At 39.2% G+C, this 12,461-nt stretch overlaps 1 protein-coding gene across 2 annotated transcripts in view; it reads right to left on the bottom strand.

Moving 5' to 3' along the window:
• The window catches only part of LOC133615260 (vitamin D3 receptor A), a 213,488-nt gene extending 211,859 nt beyond the window's left edge, over nt 1-1,629 (bottom strand). The window contains exons 1-2 of one of the 2 annotated variants that reach the window (XM_061973728.2): nt 1,528-1,629; nt 658-802 (exon numbers count right to left, since the gene is read on the bottom strand). The gene's annotated coding sequence lies outside the window, so the exon portion shown is untranslated. Of the gene's footprint in view, nt 1-657; nt 803-1,089; nt 1,223-1,527 lie in introns of those variants that run through there. The other variant, XM_061973737.2, reaches the window with a different exon arrangement.
• Between the last annotated feature and the right edge of the window lie 10,832 nt (nt 1,630-12,461).

The following is a 12,461-nucleotide window of genomic DNA, read 5'->3' as shown; positions in this document are numbered from 1 at the left end:
TAATGTACAAGTTACACCTTTTGAATGCAATTAATGAAATAAATCAAGTTTTTCAAAATATTCTAATTTACTGGCTTTTACCTGTATATTGATGGTTATGCTTTAAAGTCATACCCAACAATTGCGACGACTTTTTACTGTTAACTGAGTTTCGTTTTTTAAGGATTTCTGCCAGTGGCGTTGCCTCTGGATTTTTTTCGACGCAAAAAATGTGCCTTGGCTATAGGAGACATGTAGAGATCACATCTTTACAGCGTCTTTACAGCGTCTTCCCGTGTCTAAATCACAAATGCATGCTAATCTTATGTTCTTGTTGGTGCTCATCATTTTCTGCACACACACACACACACACACACAGACACATGTGGAATGTGGAGGGAAGCAGCAGCTGCCTCACACACACACACATTCGCAAACACAAAACCACAAACACAAAAAAACACTACAGGGCCTAGTGTGTGCTGGAAAAGTGTGCAGTCTGCAATGCGAAATAGCATGCAGGCTGTTGCTTTGCAGTGTACCCTAAAGGAGGGGAAACAAAGAGAGAGGGGAGGGTCTGCATGATGATGTACAGACCATGTGCTCTATAGTAGCAGCATGCACTATATAGCCCTGTATGTGTGTGTGTGTGTGTGTGTGTGTGTGTGTGTGTCTTACCTGATGTGGCATATCAACGTTCACTTTGTGCAATAGTAGCTGAAAGGTGGGTGGGCGACACAAATGTTGCAGCCAAAAGGTGGGCAAAATCTCAGAGCCAGGCTTAAGAAATCCTCCCCGGCGAAAAACTTTTCCTCGGTATGAACTGTCAACAAGAAGGAGGACAAAAAGGGGAGTGAATTAGGGGCAGAAACACGGTCAGTCAGGGGGGAGGAGAGAACAGAAAGGGGGTGTAGTAGCTTCACGTTTGCACAGATGACGCCCCCTTTTTCAGGCTTGCATAAATGCAAAAAGGTTATCTAAGCAATGCAATCATTTTATAAAAAAAAAAAAAAAAAAACGCCGTTAACATAAAAGCCTTTGTTGTTAATATTCATGACGTAGCGTGGGGGGGCCATGGAAAAACAAGTGGCACATGACGCAACACTTCACCTTTGACATAATCACGATCACGCAGCGTGGCGCTCTCTCACACGACTTTTAAAAAAAAACAGACCTTTCGTCGTTCCGGGCGGGGGAGTTTTTTCGCTCGATATCACGACGTACGTGAAGCTTTCACGGGACAAAAAAAAAAAAAAAAAAAACACGCGGCCGTGACTTAAAAAGTGGCTTAACGGAGTCCGTGCGGGACGAGACAACTAGCCAAGCATAGGAAGCGAGAGCGAGAATGTGGGAAATGTCACGCGTGTCACGAACACGAACACGCGGACACGTTTTGACGTGACGTGCGCGAGCGCGTCGGCAACATTAAATGACCAACAACACCCCGCGGCTAGCATACTTTGTTTATGCTAACGCTACTTTTCAACGGAATCGGAAAGCAGACAGGGAAAAATAAAATCAACGTAGCGAGATAAACCCTCCACTTACATTTGTCCATGCGGAAAAAAAATATCATTAATCCGGTCTTCTTGTAAATATCAATGGACAAGCGCTTCGCTTCCTAAAAAAAAAAACAAAAAAAAACAAAAACAATGTCCCGCCCCCCCTCAGTTGAGCCACGCCACATATCTATACATATCTATAATCCCCCCCCCCCCGGTGGCCAATCACAGCGCGTCTCACTGGCGCTATCTCCTCTCCCATTGGTGGAGAGACTGGTCACTCTAAATGATGTCGCCTGCTGTCTCTCCCACCATATAGGGGTGTGTCGTGACGTCACAGACGGTCCGAATCCGTGTAAAACCGTAATAACCACAATAATAAGACACACACAATTGAACGCTAACAATGCATCAATTATATTGACGGCATGTGAATCCATTTAAGTTGCATATCAAATCGTTTTTGAGTTAATACGGTAAATGTTGGAACTCTGCATAGGAAAAAATTAGAGATGTCCTATCATATTGGCATCGGCCGATAAATGTAAAATGTAATATCGGAAATGATTGGTATCAGTTTTTTATTATCAGTATCGTTTTTTGTTTTTGTTTTTTGTTTTTTTTGTATTAAATCAACATAAAAACACAAGATACTCTTACAAATAGTGCACCAACCCAAAAAACCTCATTTCTATGTAACTGTTTTTATATTGTTTTACTTTCTTTTTTATTCAAGAAAATGTTTTACATTTATTTATATTATTTTATTTTATTATTTTTTTTTTTTAAAAGGACCTTATCTTCACCATACCTGGTTGTCCAAATTAGGCATAATAATGTGTTCATTCCACGATTGTATGTATTGGTGTCGGTTGATATCGGAATCAGTAATTAAGGGTTTGGTCAATATCGGAATATCGGATATCGGCAAAAAGCCATTATCAGACATCCCTAATAATAACTACAATTGTATTTAGAAATAATAGTACCAACTTTTTTTTTTTTTTTTCTCCAACATTTGTGGCACTGGCGTGGCGCCCCCTGATGGACGGCGCCCTTAGCATTTGCCTATACGGCCTATGCCACGGGCCGGCCCTGCCTACATTATATATCAATATATATCAATACAGTCTGCAAGGGATACAGTCTGTAAGCACACATGATTGTGCGTGCTGCTGCTCCACTAATAGTACTAACCTTTAACACTTCATTTGACTCATTTTCATTAATTACTAGTTTCTATGTAACTGTTTTTATATTGTTTTACTTTCTTTTTTATTCAAGAAAATGTTTTAAATTTATTTGTATTATTTTATTTTATTTTTACTTTTTTTAAAAGGACCTTATCTTCACCATACCTGGTTGTCCAAATTAGGCATAATAATGTGTTCATTCCACGACTGTATATATTGGTGTCGGTTGATATCGGTATCAATTGATATCGGAATCAGTAATTAAGGGTTTGGTCCAGGGCCGGCCCGTGGCATAGGCCGTATAGGCAAATGCTAAGGGCGCCGTCCATCAGGGGGCGCCACGCCAGTGGCACAAATGTTGGAGAAAAAAAAAAAAAAGAGAAAAAAAAGTTGGTACTATTATTTCTAAATACAAAAAAATAATCCCACGTTAATTAAAATGCAAAGTAAAGCCTATATAATAGAAATATTATTTGTTACAACATTACGCCCCCCCCCCCCCCCGCCCCCTCCCTTCCCGTATCATGACTCTTTTTGGACGTCACCACATCAAAAAATCAACACAAGATGTCAAAACGGCCAAAACTGTCAGGTGCCCAGGGAAGAAAAAAGAGAAAAGAAGAGGAGGAGAAACGAGAAAAAGACAAGAGGTAGCAGGTAGGTAACGTTAGCCTACATGAAATTATTTGTCTGTTACAGAATGTGATTGTAACCTGGCTTTTTAGCATTAAGCTAATGTTACATGATTCGGCAATTGCTAATCAATAAATAGCTAGTTCTGTTTTAACGTCGTGTTAATATTGTGGAGGGGGCTAAATTGGTATGGAAAATAATAATGTAACGTTAGGTAATTACAGTACTCCCACCTTACATTCCTCAGGGACATTTGTATTAGATCTTTTAAGCAGGTGTTTTTTGTTTACATTGTTATTGCCTTCTGGTTAGCTAATATTTGCCCTGCAGGTAATAGTCACTTTTCCACCCCTTTATATATTAGGTATAGTTGTAAGCCTAGTTGTTAAAGTGCACATCATTAATGTAAATTAAGCAATATGTATGTAAAAAATATTGTATTTCATATATTCATTTTTTATTTTTTGCATTCATTTATTTATTCATATTTTTTTTTTATCTTGTTAACTATTCTGATTGTTAATTTGCTTTCTTTAAGTAAAAAAAAAAAGGTCAAAGACAAAGCTATTCGGTTTCTTGTGCGTATATACACTTCACTGCCGATGTGGGGGGGGGCGCCACCTAAAATCTTGCCTAGGGCGCCAGATTGGTTAGGGCCGGGCCTGTGCTCCACTAATAGTACTAAACTTTAACAGTTAATTTTTACTCATTTTCATTAATTACTAGTTTCTATGTAACTGTTTTTATATTGTTTTACTTTCTTTTTTTATTCAAGAAAATGTTTTAAATGTATTTATATTATTTTATTTTATTTTTACTTTTTTTTAAAAGGACCTTATCTTCACCATACCTGGTTGTCCAAATTAGGCATAATAATGTGTTCATTCCACGACTGTATATATTGGTGTCGGTTGATATCGGAATCAGTAATTAAGGGTTTGGTCAATATCGGAATATCGGATATCGACAAAAAGCCATTATCAGACATCCCTAATAATAACCACAATAATAAGACACACAATTTAACGCGAACAATGCATCAATTATATTGACGGCATGTGAATGCATTTAAGTTGCATATCAAATTGTTTTTGAGTTAAAACGGTAAATGTTGGAACTCTGCATAGGAAAAAAATGAATTATTTATGGTTAACCTATACATAATATATGACAGTTGCATGCTGCAACTGTCATATATTATGTATAGGTTAACCATAAATGTATTTTTAATTTTTTTTATTTTTATTTTTTTTATTTCAGGTTATCATACCCGTCTAAACACACGTAACATTCTCAGTTGTAAATATGTCACATTCAAAACAGTAATGGTGCCATGACGGAAAAGGACAACTTTTGAAAATTGGTCTATAGTGGATGTTATTATTATTTTAATTTTTTTTAACGATCGGATTATCAAACCCGTCTAAACACACAAACAATGCTCACGTGTAATAAACATGATGCACTGAAAAGAATGGTGGACCACAGAGGGTGACAGAAAAGGCAAACTTGAAAACGGGCTGCAATGTGGAATTTAACCATCCGGTTATCATACCCGTCTAAATACCGAGAAGCGCGCCTCTGCGAAAGCCGAGGACAGAAGACACGAACATCTAGTGGTTTTCTTACTTAGAAGCTCAGGTCGTACACTATAAATGGGACGACACGCGACACAGAGCTTTGTGGAATTCCCTTACAGCTCAGACAGGAGGAATCCTGCAGGGTCGACTTAGTCCCCTCATTATGTGACAAAGCCCTTCTTACAAAACTGCAACAAGTAAATACATGAGTAAAGAAGTGGTTGCCTTTACATAAAAAAATTAAAAATATATTTTCTCATAATAAAACCTTGTCGTCCTGTCATACTGGGCTTTGTCATACTGGGCTTTGTCACATAATGAGGGGACTAAGTCGACCCTGCAGGATTCCTCCTGTCTGAGCTGTAAGGGAATTCCACAAAGCTCTGTGTCGCGTGTCGTCCCATTTATAGTGCACGACCTGAGCTCCTAAGAAAGAAAACCACTAGATGTTAGTGTCTTCTGTCCTCGGCTTTCGCAGAAGCGTGCTTCTCAGTATTTAGACGGGTATGATAACCAGATCGTTAAATTCCACGTTGCAGCCCGTTTTCAAGTTTTCCTTTTCTGTCACCCTCTGTGGTCCACCATTCTTTTCAGTGCATCATGTTGATTACACATGAGCATTGTTTGTGTGTTTAGACGGGTTTGATAATCCGATCGTAAAAAAATTAAAATAATAATAACATCCACTGTAGACCAATTTTCAAAAGTTGTCCTTTTCCGTCATGGCACCATTACTGTTTTGAATGTGACATATTTACAACTGAGAATGTTACGTGTGTTTAGACGGGTTTGATTACCCAATTGTTAAAAAAAAATCCACTATGAAATATATTTTCAAAAATTGGCCTTTTTCCATCTGCCCCTACGTTCTGCCATAACTGTTTTAAATGTGACATCTTTACACATGATATTTTTTTGTGTTTAGACGGGTATGGTAACCCAATTGTTCGGAAAAAACTTCCACTATGGAACAAGTTTTCAAAAGTTGGCCTTTTTTCTGTCTACCCCTGCGTTCCACTGTCTTTGTTTTTGTTTTGGATGTCACATCTTTACACATTAGAATTGTTTTGTGTTTAGACGGGTCTGATAACCTGAAAAAAAAACAATAATTTCAAAACAATTTTCAAAAGTCTGCTTTTCTTATCGACCACCAATATTGTTTTGAATATGGCGTAGTTACACATAAGCATGTTTAGTTTGCGTCATTAGATGGGTATGATAACATCTTTAAAAGAAAAAACATTCACTTTGAGCCCCCTTGTTAAAAGTCTGCCTTTTCAGTCTGTCCGTGCGTTCTACCATTATTGTTTTAAACGTGACTTATTTACACCTGAGCATTCTTTGTGTTAATGTTTAAACGGGTATGATAACCAATCGTAAAAAAATTAAAATAATAATAACATCCACTATAGACCAATTTTCAAAAGTTGTCCTTTTCCGTCATGGCACCATTACTGTTTTGAATGTGACATATTTACAACTGAGAATGTTACGTGTGTTTAGACGGGTTTGATAACCCAATTGCTAAAAAAAAAAAATCCACTATGAAATACATTTTCAAAAATTGGCCTTTTTCCATCTGCCCCTACGTTCAGCCATAACTGTTTTAAATGTGACATCTTTACACATGATATTTTTTTGTGTTTAGATGGGTATGGTAACCTAATTGTTTGGAAAAAACATCCACTATGGAACAAGTTTTCAAAAGTTGGCCTTTTTTCTGTCTACCCCTGCGTTCCACTGTCTTTGTTTTTGTTTTGGATGTCACATCTTTACACATTAGAATTGTTTTGTGTTTAGACGGGTATGATAACCTGAAAAAAAACCCAATAATTTCAAAACAATTTTCAAAAGTCTGCTTTTCTTATCGACCACCAATATTGTTTTGAATATGGCGTAGTTACACATAAGCATGTTTAGTTTGCGTCATTAGATGGGTATGATAACATCTTTAAAAGAAAAAACATTCACTTTGAGCCCCCTTGTTAAAAGTCTGCCTTTTCAGTCTGTCCGTGCGTTCTACCATTATTGTTTTAAACGTGACTTATTTACACCTGAGCATTCTTTGTGTTAATGTTTAAACGGGTATGATAACCAATCGTAAACAAATTAAAATAATAATAACATCCACTATAGACCAATTTTCAAAAGTTGTCCTTTTCCGTCATGGCACCATTACTGTTTTGAATGTGACATATGTACAACTGAGAATGTTACGTGTGTTTAGACGGGTTTGATAACCCAATTGTTAAAAAAAAAAATCCACTATGAAATACATTTTCAAAAATTGGCCTTTTTCCATCTGCCCCTACGTTCTGCCATAACTGTTTTAAATGTGACATCTTTACACATGATATTTTTTTGTGTTTAGACGGGTATGGTAACCCAATTGTTCGGAAAAAACTTCCACTATGGAACAAGTTTTCAAAAGTTGGCCTTTTTTCTGTCTACCCCTGCGTTCCACTGTCTTTGTTTTTGTTTTGGATGTCACATCTTTACACATTAGAATTGCTTTGTGTTTAGACGGGTATGATAACCTGAAAAAAACCCCCAATAATTTCAAAACAATTTTCAAAAGTCTGCTTTTCTTATCCAACACCAATATTGTTTTGAATATGGCATAGTTACACATAGGCATGTTTAGTGTGCGTCATTAGATGGGTATGATAACATTTTTAAAAGAAAAAACATTCACTTTGAGCCCCCTTGTTAAAAGTCTGCCTTTTCAGTCTGTCCGTGCGTTCTACCATTATTGTTTTAAACGTGACTTATTTACACATGAGCATTCTTTGTGTTAATGTTTAAACGGGTATGATAACCAATTGTTAAAAAAAAAAAAAAAATTGACACTAGTTTTTTAAAGTCTGTCTTTTCCATGTGTCCCTGCCTTCCATCATTATTTTTGTGACACATAAGCATTTTGTGTATGTGTGTGTGTGTGTTTAGATGGGTATGATAACCAAATAACCTTCACTTTGAAAACCTTCTGTAAAAGTTTTCCTTTTCTTTTGTTTTGCCCCTGTGTTCCACCATTATTGTAATAATTGTTGACGTGTTTGCTCATAACCATTGTTTTATGTGTGTTTAAACGGGTATGATACTGGACTCTCTCACTATTATGTTAGATCCACTATGGACTGGACTCACACTATTATATTAGATCCACTATGGACTGGACTCTCACACTATTATGTTAGATCCACTATGGACTGGACTCTCACACTATTATGTTAGATCCACTATGGACTGGACTCTCTCACTATTATGTTAGATCCACTATGGACTGGACTCTCACACTATTATGTTAGATCCACTATGGACTGGACTCTCACTATTATGTTAGATCCACTATGGACTGGACTCTCTCACTATTATGTTAGATCCACTATGGACTGGACTCTCACTATTATGTTAGATCCACTATGGACTGGACTCTCACACTATTATGTTAGATCCACTATGGACTGGTCTCTCACTATTATGTTAGATCCACTATGGACTGGACTCTCACTATTATGTTAGATCCACTATGGACTGGACTCTCACACTATGATGTTAGATCCACTATGGACTGGACTCTCACACTATTATGTTAGATCCACTATGGACTGGACTCTCACACTATTATGTTAGATCCACTATGGACTGGACTCTCACACTATTATGTTAGATCCACTATGGACTGGACTCTCACACTCTTATGTTAGATCCACTATGGACTGGACTCACACTATTATGTTAGATCCACTATGGACTGGACTCTCATTATTATGTTAGATCCACTATGGACTGGACTCTCACTATTATGTTAGATCCACTATGGACTGGACTCTCACACTATTATGTTAGATCCACTATGGACTGGACTCTCACACTATTATGTTAGATCCACTATGGACTGTACTCTCACTATTATGTTAGATCCACTATGGACTGGACTCTCACACTATTATGTTAGATCCACTATGGACTGGACTCTCACACTATTATGTTAGATCCACTATGGACTGGACTCTCACACTATTATGTTAGATCCACTATGGACTGGACTCTCACACTATTATGTTAGATCCACTATGGACTGGACTCTCACACTATTATGTTAGATCTGTCATGTCTGTGTAATCATGTTTTGTCTTAGTCATGTTTTGTTTAGTTTCTGGCTTTTCACTCCCTTGTCTTGTTTGCATGATTACCCATTAGTTTCACCTGTTCCACGTTTGGACTCATTGTACACTCTTGTTTGTCACCATAGCAACCATTAGTTTTCACCTGTCACGTCACGCACCTGTTTCACGTTTTGAGTCACGCACCTGTTTTCGTTAATCATGTCTGTGTTATTTAAGCTTTTCATTTTCTGTTGTTCGTCCTGACGACACGCCACATTTATGCTCTGTCCATTCCTCTAAGATCCTGCTTCATGTCCCTTGTCAAAGTAAGTTTTGGTTCCATGTTTATAGTCTTTTTGTTTTTCATAGTTTGTTCTCCGCCACTGTGCGCGCTTTCATTTATTCCTTTTTTTTTTGATAATAATAAATCATGTACCTTAATTCCCGTCTCGCCCGTGCCAACTTTCCGTTGCATCCTGGAAAAGCAAACTCCCAAGATCAAGTCGTGACAAGATCTACTATGGACTGGACTCTCACACTATTATGTTAGATCCACTATGGACTGGACTCTCACACTATTATGTTAGATCCACTATGGACTGGACTCTCACACTATTATGTTAGATCCACTATGGACTGGACTCTCACTATTATGTTAGATCCACTATGGACTGTACTCTCACTATTATGTTAGATCCACTATGGACTGGACTCTCACTATTATGTTAGATCCACTATGGACTGGACTCTCACACTATTATGTTAGATCCACTATGGACTGGACTCTCACTATTATGTTAGATCCACTATGGACTGGACTCTCATTATTATGTTAGATCCACTATGGACTGGACTCTCACTATTATGTTAGATCCACTATGGACTGGACTCTCACACTATTATGTTAGATCCCCTATGGACTGGACTCTCACTATTATGTTAGATCCACTATGGACTGGACTCTCACTATTATGTTAGATCCACTATGGACTGGACTCTCACACTATTATGTTAGATCCACTATGGACTGGACTCTCACTATTATGTTAGATCCACTATGGACTGTACTCTCACTATTATGTTAGATCCACTATGGACTGGACTCTCACTATTATGTTAGATCCACTATGGACTGGACTCTCACTATTATGTTAGATCCCCTATGGACTGGACTCTCACTATTATGTTAGATCCACTATGGACTGGACTCTCACACTATTATGTTAGATCCACTATGGACTGGACTCTCACACTATTATGTTAGATCCACTATGGACTGGACTCTCACACTATTATGTACACTTCTGACCATGACTGTATATTATGTATGGCACCAGACACAGAAACAAGCATGTGTACTATTTATGCTGGTGGGGTTGTTCCAGTACGATGCATTGAACATGATAATGGTTTTAACATGCACACTGTATGTACAGTATATACATGACATGTTATTATTGTACGTTGATCCCCTCAAGTGTTAGGTCGCCTGTGCAGTCTGCCTGTGTGTGCTCGTGTTGGAATCTAGGCCATCCCTTGTGGCTTTGTGTCTGAGAGGCGGATCAGTCTATATGGGGCGGGGGGCTCCCGGGCATATGGGCGTGTTTACATGGCGAGCATGCGCACACACACACACACACACACACACACACACACACACGATGACCACCTTCTCGTCCTACAGTGTAAATAAACTCCGCTATAAAGGGAAATCCTCTCCTTCAAAGTGAGCACAAACAAGCTTCTCTGCGAATTTGGAATCCCTCCATCTCACTTCAATACCCCCACACTGGCAAACACACACACGTACACACACACACACACACAAGCTTGACGCACTCTTTCCTGGAGTCTGGCAAACAGCTGGAAAAGCAAACAAGTCCAAAGCAGGCAGACTCTGGCACAGGACTGGTTCTGGGACTTGGATGAATGCTGCTCTCACAGACCATCCCTCAGCTACCATCAACATGCAGGAACATCAAACTCTCTCCTCGGCTGAGGCCCACACACAAAGGCGGTGCTTCTCCAACTTTTGTCCACCAAGTACCACCTCAGAAAACACTTGGCTCTCCAAGCACCACCCTAATGAACAAGAGTAAAAAAAACAGTAGCAAAGTAGGCCTAAACATTCATTGAAAGCAAAGCCCGACTTCCACACGTAACAAAACCCACGCACGTTTCTGGTCTTCTTGGAGTCGCACAGTCAGACCAGCCTCCCTGCAGAATACAGTCCCAGACTAGAGATGCGCGGATAGGCAATTATTTCATCCGCAACCGCATCACAAAAGACGTCAACCATCCGCCATCCACCCGAAATAACATTTAATCAAAACCGCACCCGCCCGTTGTTATACAGGTAAAAGCCAGTAAATTAGAATATTTGGAAAAACTTGATTTATTTCAGTAATTGCATTCAAAAGGTGTAACTTGTACATTATATTTATTCATTGCACACAGACTGATGCATTCAAATGTTTATTTCATTTCATTTTGATGATTTGAAGTGGCAACAAATGAAAATCCAAAATTCCGTGTGTCACAAAATTAGAATATTACTTAAGGCTAATACAAAAAAGGGATTTTTTAGAAACGTTGGCCAACTGAAAAGTATGAAAATGAAAAATATGAGCATGTACAATACTCAATACTTGGTCGGAGCTCCTTTTGCCTCAATTACTGCGTTAATGCGGCGTGGCATGGAGTCGATGAGTTTCTGGCACTGCTCAGGTGTTATGAGAGCCCAGGTTGCTCTGATAGTGGCCTTCAACTCTTCTGCGTTTTTGGGTCTGGCATTCTGCATCTTCCTTTTCACAATACCCCACAGATTTTCTATGGGGCTAAGGTCAGGGGAGTTGGCGGGCCAATTTAGAACAGAAATACCATGGTCCGTAAACCAGGCACGGGTAGATTTTGCGCTGTGTGCAGGCGCCAAGTCCTGTTGGAACTTGAAATCTCCATCTCCATAGAGCAGGTCAGCAGCAGGAAGCATGAAGTGCTCTAAAACTTGCTGGTAGACGGCTGCGTTGACCCTGGATCTCAGGAAACAGAGTGGACCGACACCAGCAGATGACATGGCACCCCAAACCATCACTGATGGTGGAAACTTTACACTAGACTTCAGGCAACGTGGATCCTGTGCCTCTCCTGTCTTCCTCCAGACTCTGGGACCTCGATTTCCAAAGGAAATGCAAAATTTGCATGGTTGGGTGATGGTTTGGGGTGCCATGTCATCTGCTGGTGTCGCTCCACTCTGTTTCCTGAGATCCAGGGTCAACGCAGCCGTCTACCAGCAAGTTTTAGAGCACTTCATGCTTCCTGCTGCTGACCTGCTCTATGGAGATGGAGATTTCAAGTTCCAACAGGACTTGGCGCCTGCACACAGCGCAAAATCTACCCGTGCCTGGTTTACGGACCATGGTATTTCTGTTCTAAATTGGCCCGCCAACTCCCCTGACCTTAGCCCCA

This window comes from Nerophis lumbriciformis, linkage group LG01 (assembly GCF_033978685.3).
Source record: "Nerophis lumbriciformis linkage group LG01, RoL_Nlum_v2.1, whole genome shotgun sequence".
In the NCBI taxonomy this organism is placed as follows: Eukaryota; Metazoa; Chordata; class Actinopteri; order Syngnathiformes; family Syngnathidae; genus Nerophis; species Nerophis lumbriciformis.
Note: the sequence above shows the minus strand (reverse complement) of the source record. Positions and strands in the feature narration are given on the sequence as shown.